General features: G+C 36.6%; 1 long non-coding RNA gene across 1 annotated transcript in view; it reads left to right on the forward strand.

Annotated features, from left to right (window-relative positions):
• LOC110264604 overlaps positions 4999–12247 on the forward strand; it is an 11538-nt gene continuing 4289 nt past the window's right edge. The window contains exons 1-3 of the long non-coding RNA XR_002350779.1: positions 4999–5557; positions 11185–11188; positions 12211–12224. This is a non-coding gene — a long non-coding RNA (uncharacterized LOC110264604). The remainder of the gene's footprint in view (positions 5558–11184; positions 11189–12210; positions 12225–12247) is intronic.

Genomic DNA, 12247 nt, shown 5'->3' on the forward strand with positions numbered 1-12247 from the left:
TGCAATTCAAGCCAAGCTTATGTAACTATTAAATCCGAGTTTTAGCTTTCTTCAAGACGGTGTTACTGAAACTACCAAAGAGGTCGCAGTCTTAGTGACGATAATGAGGGGCGACGGAGTTGACAAGCCTGACGTCCGTAAGGGGGACAATGCCATTATCATCTCGAAAACGGTAGTTGATATCTTGCAAGACTTCGACGAGCATTTTGGCGAAAAGTCTGCCGTTTAGGACGACTTCTTGGGCTCATCGGACCCTGACGGCTACGAGCTTCATGGCTTTGGTTATTTTATGAGTGTTCTTAACAGTGTTGATTCTTTCTCAGAGTTCCTTAATGNGGTGATAGTGATGAGTAGATGATGATGATGGGGTAGTTAGTGGATGGAAGAGGATGTTTTATTAACATTTTATGATGGGACAAAATTGTTATGTAATTAACATTTTATGTGAAAAAAATGGTTTTAAAACGAATTTTAACATTGAAGATGATATTAATAATAAAAAAAATCAAAAATAATTTTGATTTTGATTCAAGATGTTAAAGACGAAAAAAGTACTTAACCATTTTTCAACCACACTTTACACTCACTCTTTACAATTCACACAACTTTAACATTATCACAAATAAGCAGCTTTAATACTATCATAAATAAAATATACTACACTTTCTATTATCACAAATAAAAATACTCACTTTAAATCTCATAAATTCAGTAACTCGTTACTATGATAACAATACACACTGCGAGAAAAACCACAATGCTAAAAGAGAATAAGGAAGCTATACGTGGTTGAGTGAGGTGGGAGAAGGCCACACCCAGAGTACATGCAGGACGCATACCGTAGTGGAGCTTTCTTGCGGTTTGCATAAATTAGAGTAACAGGAACAACAAAATACTGAACTAGTCCGTAAACACGTATTGCCATCACAGAATCTCGCCCCCGGCAAGATGTCAGCATCAGCATGTTGTCTCCTGCGAGATGCTGTCAACTTCATAATTGCGTGTTTTTCACCACCCCTCACACTTCTACATATCATCAAAATTAAATATGAAAATTAGTGTCATAAAAAAATAATTTTCATATTGTGTTAGGGATGTCAACGGAGTAGAGCAGGGCCGGGGATGCCTTCCTGCTCCCTATCCGCCTATCCCCGTCCCTAGATTTGCTCTCCGTCCCCGTTTTTCGCCATGGGGAATATTGCTCCCCATTCCCATTCCCCATAAGATCCCATCTTTTGCAGGGACTCCATTCTCCATCTCTCTTATAGTTCTGACTAATTATTAATTTTCATAGGAATAGAGCTGAAAGTATCTATCCTATACAAAAATAGCAAGATTTTATACAAAAGTCCAAACAATAAGATGGTGACTTATTTCAAAATGACGCAGTGGGGGACGCCACAGCGAGCCGGAGCACAGAGCAGTGGACGAGGTGGGGGATGCAGCATCAGAGAAGAGAATGGACACAACGACAGAGTTGTGAAAAGGAACGCAACGAATATAGAGAACTGCGGTGAAGGTGATGGAACGGTGAGGGGTGAGAATGCAGTGAGACGGGAGAGTGGCGAGGAGGTGGCTGCAGAGAGGTTGGATGGATTATGGGTGACGTTAAGAATCTATGAGTTAAAGAAGGCTTATGCAAATAAAGATTAGAAATTTTGGGTTTCTCTCTCTTTCTCTCTCTCTCTTTATATTTATAGCATGTGAAATGACTACAAAATATATATTAGAAATAAACTATTAAGAACAATTAAGTAAATTTATGAATTTCGGGAATTAACGGAAACGAGCTGGGAATTCCTGCTTGGTCCCTGCGCCTGCCTCCAAAAAATTTTGCCTCCCATTTCATCATCATAAAAAAAAATTTCACAATCAAATCTCCATTTGGAACAGTTTTCAAAAAAATTTTTGCATTTTGAAAAATTTTGCCATCTCTATATTGTGTCGTACAAAATACAATCAATTTATTTTTCAACTATTAAAATGTTATCGATATTTTCGCTTATTTAATGTATTAATAAACACGCGAAAATAAAGAAAACGACCAAACAAAGCACCCTGTGGAACATGCGACATGCAAATAAGTTTAATTTATATAATAGATATTTAGGGGAATCGTCGAATTTATGAAACGGGATAATTAAAATTTGTAAATGAATTTCACATCACTATTATAAAGCTTTTCAACAACCAGAGGAGAGACTTTCGTATGCAAATATTAAGATTTCTAGTTAGTCCTTTTCTTAGAGCACCAACCCCTCTCCTAAATTTTATTTTATTTTATTTTATCTGAAGGAAAAAAAGAAATCTGTTGCCTTTGAGTTATGACTTATGACAAATTACTGTATTTAATTTATTTTTTTTTTGTTTTAATTTTATGAAAAAATTAATTTTAATTTACTTATATTTAAAAAGTATTTTATTTAGAGTTAGTCAAATATTAACAAAAAATAATAAATTTTTTAATCATTTAACTTTGCTCATCAGATAATTATGATAATCTGGGTTAACCAAATTGGTTTAGATTATTAAATTACTTCTACCTTTTTGAGTATCCTGATTTTCAAACTCATTTTATACTAAAAATTAGATTATGATCCAAATAAGATGACCAATGATGGGACTGGTAAAATAAATTGAACCAGCCGAATCAATTCGTGAAACTCGTTATAAAGGATGGGTTAGGTTAGGATTTAAAATTCGTAAAATTAAAAAAAAAAAACTCACCAAATCTATACTACCAAACTCACGAATTTTGGTGGTAGGGGTGCACAGACCCGGCCCGGTCCCAAACACTTTTGGGGCTAATTTGGTGTGATTTCATCGGGTTTAGAGCCGGGTAAGGGTCTCAAAAATAGACCCGGTCATTATTTCGGGTCGGGTCCGGGCCATAGCTCGGGTCACCCGAAGTCGGCCCGGTGACCCGATCATCATACACAATTAATATTTTGTGTTATTAGTGATGGATCATGACTATTCTTATGTGGAATTTAAGTATTGTAAATTTTAATATTTTGTGTTATTAGTCATTATAAAACTATAAGTTAATGTTTTATGTTTAGAATGCATAAGACTTTAGACTAATGCATAATATTGTGTTATTTGTATTGATTTAAATATTTGGTATTATTAGACAATATTAGTATTGATTGTGGTTATGCTTTAATTTTGAAGAATGGTTGGTTCTTGTTATATTTTTCTAAGTGAATTTTACCATGTTAAATAATGGTTGGAGTCTTGAAAATTTGGATATTTATACATGCTAACTTACAAGAAGGTATCAACGTAATGTAATGTTAGCGGTCCGGTTTTCACCCGGTTTCACCCGGTTTTTACCCGGTATAATTGTGGCCCGAAAGTGTATTGGTTTCATCGGGTCTAGGGTCGGGTTCGGGTCTGATAAATAGACCCGGTGTATATTTCGGGCCGGGTCTGGGTCACATCAAACCCGGCTTCACCCGACCCATGTGCACCCCTATTTGGTGGGATGGAAAATACCAGCCCGTGGGCCAAGGTTCAATCAAAATTTTTTAGAAAAAGAAAAAGTTGGTTACTAAATTGATCGCTGAATTTCAATTAGCGACCGATTTAGTGACTATCTACTCTTGGTTGCTAAAATCAGCCGCTATTTTTTAATTTAGCGGCCGAATTAGCAACCAAAACAAAAAAAGGCTTTTGGAGTCCGTTGGTGACTAAATCGGTCGCTATTTTTAATTTAGCGACCGATTTTGTGACCAATATAAAAACAAGCTTAATAATTGTTGGTCGCTAAGAAGTTGGTCACTAAATCGGTTGCTAAGTGTTAAAATAGCAACTGATTTAGCGACCAACTTTAAAATGCTACTTTTAAAGTAGTTGGTCGCTAAATCGGTTGCTATTTTATAGTTTAGCGACCGAATTAGCAACCGATATAAAATTAGGCTGAAAAAAATAGTTGGTAGCTAATTTGGTCGCTAATGTAGTAGTCACTAAATCGGTTGTTAAGAGATAATATAGCAACCGATTTTAGCGACCAACTATAAAATCATGGGGTTAGAGAAATTGGTCATTAAATTGATCGCTATTGTAATTCTTAGCAACTGAATTTACAACCACTAAAAAATTTGTTATAAATTAATTGGTTTCTAAATCGGTCACTATTCTTTTTTACTAATCAATACATTAAACAAGTTAAATTTCAAAAATATATTAAAAAAACACAACTTTTTAACCCTAATTTACGCGGAGCTCTTTCCTCACAGTGTCCCTATCGCTGCTTCCCTCCCTCTCCGGCGAGTCCTGGTCCGCACCGTTCTTGTCGGCACCATTCTTGTCGGTGCTATCTCGCCTCCTCAAGTCTTCATCATCGTATGCCCCCTTCGCCGCGTTCTTCCTCTGCTCGTTCATCCATGTCGCAGATCGTCACATCTGCGTCTAAATCTACCGTTTCTCGCATCGCGTCGTTCTTTTCTTAGCGCCGCCTCCTGTGGTAACTTCTTTTTCGGTAACAACAGCAGTCTTCCAGTTAAAGTACATATTAGGTCAGATTTGTATTCTGCAGTTTTTAATTTATGATTTTTGTTTCTAATTCGTGTTCATATTAGGTCAAATTTTAAGTACGTTTCAAGATTCATGAAATCTGGTGTTTAAGTTATTAGCGCATACCATACTTTGAAGCTCTGTTCAAATTTTACCTCAATGAGCTACTTATTTACTAATAGTCAATTTGGTTCATGACCGATCAACATAAGGTAGATATGATAAAGCCTATAAGGATCTGAATGCCTAGTAGTTTTGTTCTAGTGTTTGATACAATCTAAAAGTATTCACTAATGCAATTTTATCTCTTCAATAATACTCTAGATCACAATTATATTGATTCATTTAGGTGAGATCATGTTTAAGATTTCTTGTGAGATCAAATATTTGGATAAGATTACAATTAAATAATACACTATTTATGGTTAAGAGTTAACACATTTCAAGATTTTGCTAACAAGTTTTGATATAATTAAAGTACTTGAAATGTATATTTTACTGTTAAATTACAACAAGCTTCTAGCGCTATATATGGTTCTCAGTGGTTGATTTGATGGCTTGAGCCCGTGATATTGAAATCACACAAACAAATAAATCGTTACTCCAATAATCCCGTATTGATAAATAATATTAATTAACTCCTGCGTAATTAAAACTAAGTATGCTTGCCATATAGCAACTTCCAGAGTCAGATCTATATATAAGACAATAGATGAATGCTCAGAACAAACAAATTTTCCTTAATTTGGTTCCATTCTTTTGCAGTCAAGGAATACACAATCAAGAAGCCTAACACGGATGGATACAACTGCTAGCATAGCATCAAATGTGGCTGTACCTGTTCTAAAACAACTTACTTATGTATTGCTGTACAACAATTTGTTGCCATAAATTAGGGTGGAAGTGGAGTGACTCCTTCACCTTGCTGCTTTGCAAGGAAGGAGTGAGATGGCATGATACCTATTCCCTCAAACAAAAGAAATCATGCAAGAGGATTGGATTTCACTGTTCTTCATTTGTATAAATTCAGGACTCTATGGTAGGTGTCCGGCCATTATAAACCTAATATCATAACTCAACATCATGCGTTATAATTCGGTATCATGCGTTATAATTCGGCAAAACACGTTATAACTCGGCGTTACGCATTTGAATCAGACTCAAACAAACTATATTCTGAAATCAAAATGTCCGACCAGATATTTTCAGCTGTTTAATGCTCTTCAATACAGATGACCAGCAGAAGTATAACCGACCTATTCTGCTCCACCTATAAAGGTATGATATTTTATCCTCAAAAGACACATTGAATTCTCAATACTAACTTAAGTTTCGGAGTGCCTTTGCAGGTACACTCCCCCACTTTGGATCATCCTCTTTACAAGTGCAAGCTCGGACTTCCCAAAGTTCACAGATCGATGTTGAAGGAAACAACTCGGCGTCGACTTATAGAAGCCGAGCTCCCCTCAAGGTATCCATACAAGAACAGTAGGTATACCTGATCTCAAACATTTGTTTATGAAGAAACTAATGCACTAAGCTAGTCATTTTACTGATTACTAGCATATTGCTTGGGCGTGTCTTTAGATATAGAATAGAACGGAAGAAAATGAAGGGATGTGAAATAATCAAATGTGAAAGTTGCCAACCTTCTTTTAAGCTTAGTGCAGAATGAAATTCTAAGTTTGAATCAATTGTAGTTTGTTTTGGTTCAGTAAAACAAAGGGATGACTTGACATTAATAACCAACATGTTATAGGAGCTACGGGGCTACATGTTAAAGTATGGTGGAAAGTTCGAGAATTATTTCTCAAGACATTGTGTCACACATATCATCTGCAGCAATCCTCCTGACAGTAAAGTTAAGAACATCAGGTTTGATTAAGTCATTTCAATTTTGAGGTTTAATCCTGCTCTTTCTTATCCATGATTTTAATTATTGGCTGGTCCAATGCAGAGCCTTCAGTGTAGGACTGATGCGTGAGCATCTTTCCTATCTTTTCCTAGTGAATTTACATTTTAATTGTTAAGTTTTATCAAGAATTAATTATCTTTTAGCTACTATGGATGCTACTTTGAGTCTTGTGCAATTCTGTTTATTTTAGGTAGCATTTGGTTGGATTTGATGGAGTTTCTGTAGAGAAAGAAAAGAAACCAAAGAGCTGACCAGCAAGGAGCAATGCGTGCGCGGGCCTGACGCGTGCGCGTGCCTGATGCGTTCGCGTGATCTGGAGCTGTCCATGGCGACGCGTGCGCGTACCTGACACGTACGCATGAAAAGCGAAATTACACAGCGACGCGTGCGCGTACCTGACGCGTACGCGTGACACACGAAAAAGGCCATCGATGCGTACGCGTGACTGACGCGTACGCGTGACATGCACGATATGCAGAAAACGCAGAAAATGCTGGGGGCAATTTCAGGCCGAGTCTCGGCCCAGTTTTCGGCCCAAAAACACAGACTAGAGCCAGGGGATAGCAGAGAATCAAGGGAGATTCACACAAGAATGGCTGTCACTCAAAGTTAAGCGTGGGCCTTACAAAGCAAGTGGTCCCCATCCATCAATTGAAGACATGCTGATTGCTTTAATTAATTCTGATTTAAACTTTAATTTTTATTTTAAAAATAGGAAAAGATATTATTTTAGTTTTAGAAGATATATTTTAAATTAATTAGGATTAGATATAAAAAAGGATTCCAACAGGGGGTTCCAGAAGAACATTATTCCAATTCACAATTTACAATCCTTATTTTTCACTCTGAACCATGAGCAACTAAACCTCCACTGTTAAGGTTAGGAGTTCTGTCTATTGTATGGATTGATTTTATTGTTTTTCTGTTTTAATTCATGTCTTGATTTATATTTAAGAATTATTTTTTTTCTATTGTACGCGTGATCTTGAAAAATCGACGTAAATAGGTGAATGGCCGAAAGTTGTGATGGTGTGGGACTGGAGTGGTGCTGGGAGCACAAGTCCCATCACGCGTACACATCCCTAACGCGTGCGCGTCCTTTCCCCAATTGGCCATCCACGCGTGCGCGTGCATGACGCGCACGCGTCATATAAAAATTTTGATTCCCATACCATGCGAGCAGAGAGTTGTGCGTGCGCGCGGCCGCCTTCGCGTGATTTGCACAAAACCAAGTCCACGCGTACGCGTCCCTGACGCGTAGGGACGTACGCGTCATCTGAACTTAACGCGATCCACGTGTACGCATGCCTTACGCGTACGCGTCACATGCGACGCCTAAATTAAACACCCCAATCCTAATTCTCTCTCGTTCTTTTATCCTTTTATTATTCTTTCATCTTACTATTTTTTTTATTTTATTTTCAGTTCTTCTTTGCTTGAGGACAAGAAAACATTTAAGTTTGGTGTTGTCGCTTCGCTGATGGTTTTTTTTAAAGCACAAAAGGGAGATGAATGCTCTTCATGGAGGAATGAGATGGCCACTAACATAACTGAGGTGGTTGAGTTCCTTTCATTCTATTTCTCTTCCATTCTTATTTTGTTGTTTTCTGTTTTTTGTTGCTTTAATTGCCTGCATGATCTTTAGTACTTTTAGTTCTTAGAATTAGTTTATTCTGTTATTTGTCTCATGTACCGCTCACTGAACTTGAATCTAAAAAGAAAAAGAAAAAGAAGTGATATATTGCATGAGAAATTGAGTTTATATTGAAGAGTAGTCTTATTCACTTACATGTGGTAGTATTTTCTGTAATTCTGAATGCATGACATGAACAGTGCATATTTAAATGTGAATCAAAGAATGTTGATGTACAAGGAACATGAATTTAGAGAATTATTATGACTTCTCTGAAATAAACAAAAATTTAAACCTTGAAGCAAAAGAAATAGCAAAAAAAAAAAAAAGAAGCCAGGTCCAAGGCTCTGAGCATCAATGACTACGGAGGTCAGACATGATTAAAAGCTCAAAGAGTTGTTTCCCTAGTTACATGCTTGTGGTGTTCTTGTGTCAAGTAATCCTTGAGACAAAATATTTAGAGTCGAAATCAATTGCAATCAACAAGAGTACGCCAAAGGCTTTGAGCATCACTGTCTGGGAGTAACTGAAAGAAAAATCAGAACTTCAAAAGAGTTCCCCAGTTAAGTGCTTGTGGTGTTTCTGTGTCAAGTAAAACTTGAGACAAAATATTTAAAGTCACGGCTAGGCTCAAGGTGCAAAGCACCAAAGAAAAGAAAAATTGCTGTGTTCAAGGATTAAATGGAGTTACAAAAAATTCAGAGAGTTCATAATATTATCCGGATTCTAATTTCGAATGACAGTAACATTCTTCTGATTCAAAGGAGAGTGAGATGCCAAAACTATTCAAGATTACAGTTGTAAACCCCACTATAAGAAGAGACATGAGCTTAATCGAACTCTCATTCTTATGCAAATTCACATTCTAAGCTTATATTAGTTTGGTTGCTTGAGGACAAGCAACAATTCAAGTTTGGTGTTGTGATGCGTGAGCAACTTTCCTATCTTTTCCTTGTGAATTTTCATTTTAATTGTTAAGTTTTATCAAAAATTAATTATCTTTTAGCCACTATGGATGCTACTTTGAGTCTTGTACAATTCTGTTTATTTTAGGTAGCATTTGGTTGGATTTGATGGAGTTTATGCAGAGAAAGAGAAGAAACCAAATAGTTGACCAGTGAAGAGCGATGCCTACGCGTGCCAGACTCGTGCGCGTGATCTGGAGCTGTCCATGGCGACACGTGCGCGTACCTGACGCGTACGCGTGACACACGAAAAAGGCCATCGACGCGTACGCGTGACTGACACGTACGCGTGACATGCGCGATATGCAGAAAACGCTAGGGGCGATTTCAGGTCGAGTCTCGACCCAGTTTTTGGCCCAGAAACACAGACTAGAGCTAGGAAATAGCAGATACTCAAGGGAGATTCACACAAGAATGGCTGTCACTCAAAGTTAAGCGTGGGCCCTACAAAGCAAGTGGTCCCCATCTATCAATTGAAGACATGCTGATTGCTTTAATTAATTTTGATTTAAACTTTAATTTTTATTTTAAAAATAAAAAAGATATTATTTTAGTTTTATAAGATAGATTTTAAATTAATTAGGATTAGATATAAAAAGGGATTCCAACAGGGGGTTCCAGAAGAACATTATTCCAATTCACAATTTACAATCCTTATTTTTCACTCTGAACCATGAGCAACTAAACCTCCACTGTTAAGGTTAGGAGTTCTATCTATTGTATGGATTGATTTTATTGTTTTTCTGTTATAATTCATGTCTTGATTTATATTTAAGAAATTGTTTTCATTCTTTATTTTATGAGCTTGGGTGGAACGGAAGTATGACCCATGTTCTAATTGAGTTCTTGTATAACTTGGAAAAGCTCTTTACTTGAACAATAACTTGAAAACAATGTCTCCTAAATTTTAATTATCTGGATTTAACGGGATACGTGACATATAATCCTTTTATATTTGGGTAATTAGGATTTATGTGGCATATAACTAGAATTGAACTTCACCCCTTAATTGGAATTAATTCACCAAGGAATTGGCAGTTGATGAATGTTAGAGGAGACTAGGAAGGTCTAAGGAATTAGGGTCTAGTCACATATAGTTCGCCATGAATTAAATCTTGCATGATTAAAATAAATTAATAAGAAAAGTCAATCCGAAAAATAGATCACTCTGAAGCCTTAACTGCCTTCTCCATATTTTATTTCCAACTTATTTACTTGCTCTTTTAATATTCTTAATATTGTTTAATGTCTTTTGAAATCTCAAACACTATTTTCTGTTTGCCTAACTAAGTAAATCAATTAACCATTGTTGCTTAGTCCTTCAATTCTCATGGGATCGACCCTCACTCACCTGAGGTATTACTTGGTACGACCCGGTGCACTTGCCGGTTAGTTTGTGGGTTATAAATTACCGCACTAAGTTTTTCGCGCCGTTGTCGGGGAGTGATAGTGATTAACAACAACCAGTTATTTGATTGCTTAGATTAGGCATTTTAGTTTTAATTTTATTTAAATTTAGCTTATTATTTTCGAAAATTTTTTTTAATAGCACTAATATTTTTCCTTAATTTCTGAAATTAAGTTTGGTGTCACCTAGTTAATTTTATTTTAATTGTCTTGTTTATTTTTCTTGTTAATTTTCGAAAAATTTCTGTTTAATTTTAGTATCATTTTTTAAATTTATTTATTTATTTTATTTAGCATTTTTATTTTATTATTTTACACAGGATACCTCACTGGGACTTCTCTGCACTCTGATGTAGAGATTTCCACCTTTTCTTGTTTTCTGTTTGTTTATGCGCAGGAACTGAGACAAGGAACCTCTGTTAGACTTTGATCCAGAACCTGAAAGGATTTGTAGGCGACGTTTACAATAAGCAAGACTTTGCAAGCCTGCAGAATCCACTATGGATCACAATAATGCTGTTAATGCCAATGTGGCAAATCCGAATGGGAATGAAGAACAAAGGAGAGTGCTTGGCTCTTACTCTGATCCTACTGCAGATCTTTATGGTAAAAGCATTGTGGTGCCTCCTATAACTGCGAACAACTTTGAGTTGAAGCCACAATTGGTCACCCTGGTGCAATAAAACTGCCAGCATCATGGTCTTCCCCACGAAGACCCAAATCAATTTATTTCTAATTTTCTGCAGATTTGTGATACTGTGAAGACAAATGGAGTGAACCCAGAGATGTACAAACTCATGCTCCTCCCGTTTGCTCTGAGGGATGGAGTAAATCTATGGCTAGATTCCCAACCCAAGGAGAGTTTGAATACTTGAGACAAGGTTGTTACTGAGTTTCTTACTAAATTTTTTCCACCAAAGAAGCTGATTAAGCTTAGGGTGGAGGTTCAGACCTTCAGGTAGAGGGATGGTAAAACTCTTTATGAAGCTTGGGAGAGGTACAAGCTACTGATTAGGCAATGCCCTCCGGACATGTTCTCTAAATGGACCCAACTAGACATCTTTTATGAAGATTTGGGTGAAATGTCCAAGATGTGCTTAGATAATTATGCAGGTGGTTTATTGCACAAGAAGAAGACACCGGAGGAGACTATTGAGCTGATTGAATTAGTTGCTAGTAACCAATATCTATACTCATCTAATAGGAATCCTGTGAACTCTGAGGCTCCTCAGAAGAAGGGTGTTATGGAAGTAGAAGCTCTTAATGCTCTTCTTGCTCAGAATAAGCTTATGTCTCAGCAAATAAGTCTACTTACTCAACAGATGGGTGGCATGCAAGTCTCAGCCATCAACACCCAAAATCCAACTCAAGAAGTCTCTTATGACATGACAGGTAATTTTGTGCAAAATGATAATTATGACTATATTCAATGTTCTTCTGAACAGGTCAATTATATGGAGAGTGGTCCTAGAAATCCCAACAATGATCCATATTCTAAGACATACAATCAGGGGTGGAGAAATCACCCAAATTTTGGATGGAGGGACCAATCTCAGAGACCTCAAAACTTCAACAATAATTCACAAGGCGGCTGATAAACCACTATTTTATGGTTTATCATGTACTCAATTGAGTGGTTTTTATCAACTCTTTACCCACTTATTCATACTATTCGCATGTTTTACATTTTCCTTCCTGATTTTGTGCCATGACTGAAAATATGTTTCTTTGGTCTTAATTTGCTAATATTAATCCTCTCTTATTACCATTAGATACCTTGATATGTGTGTTAAGTAATTTCAGAGTTTA

Source organism: Arachis ipaensis, chromosome B07, assembly GCF_000816755.2.
Source record: "Arachis ipaensis cultivar K30076 chromosome B07, Araip1.1, whole genome shotgun sequence".
Taxonomy (NCBI): domain Eukaryota; kingdom Viridiplantae; phylum Streptophyta; class Magnoliopsida; order Fabales; family Fabaceae; genus Arachis; species Arachis ipaensis.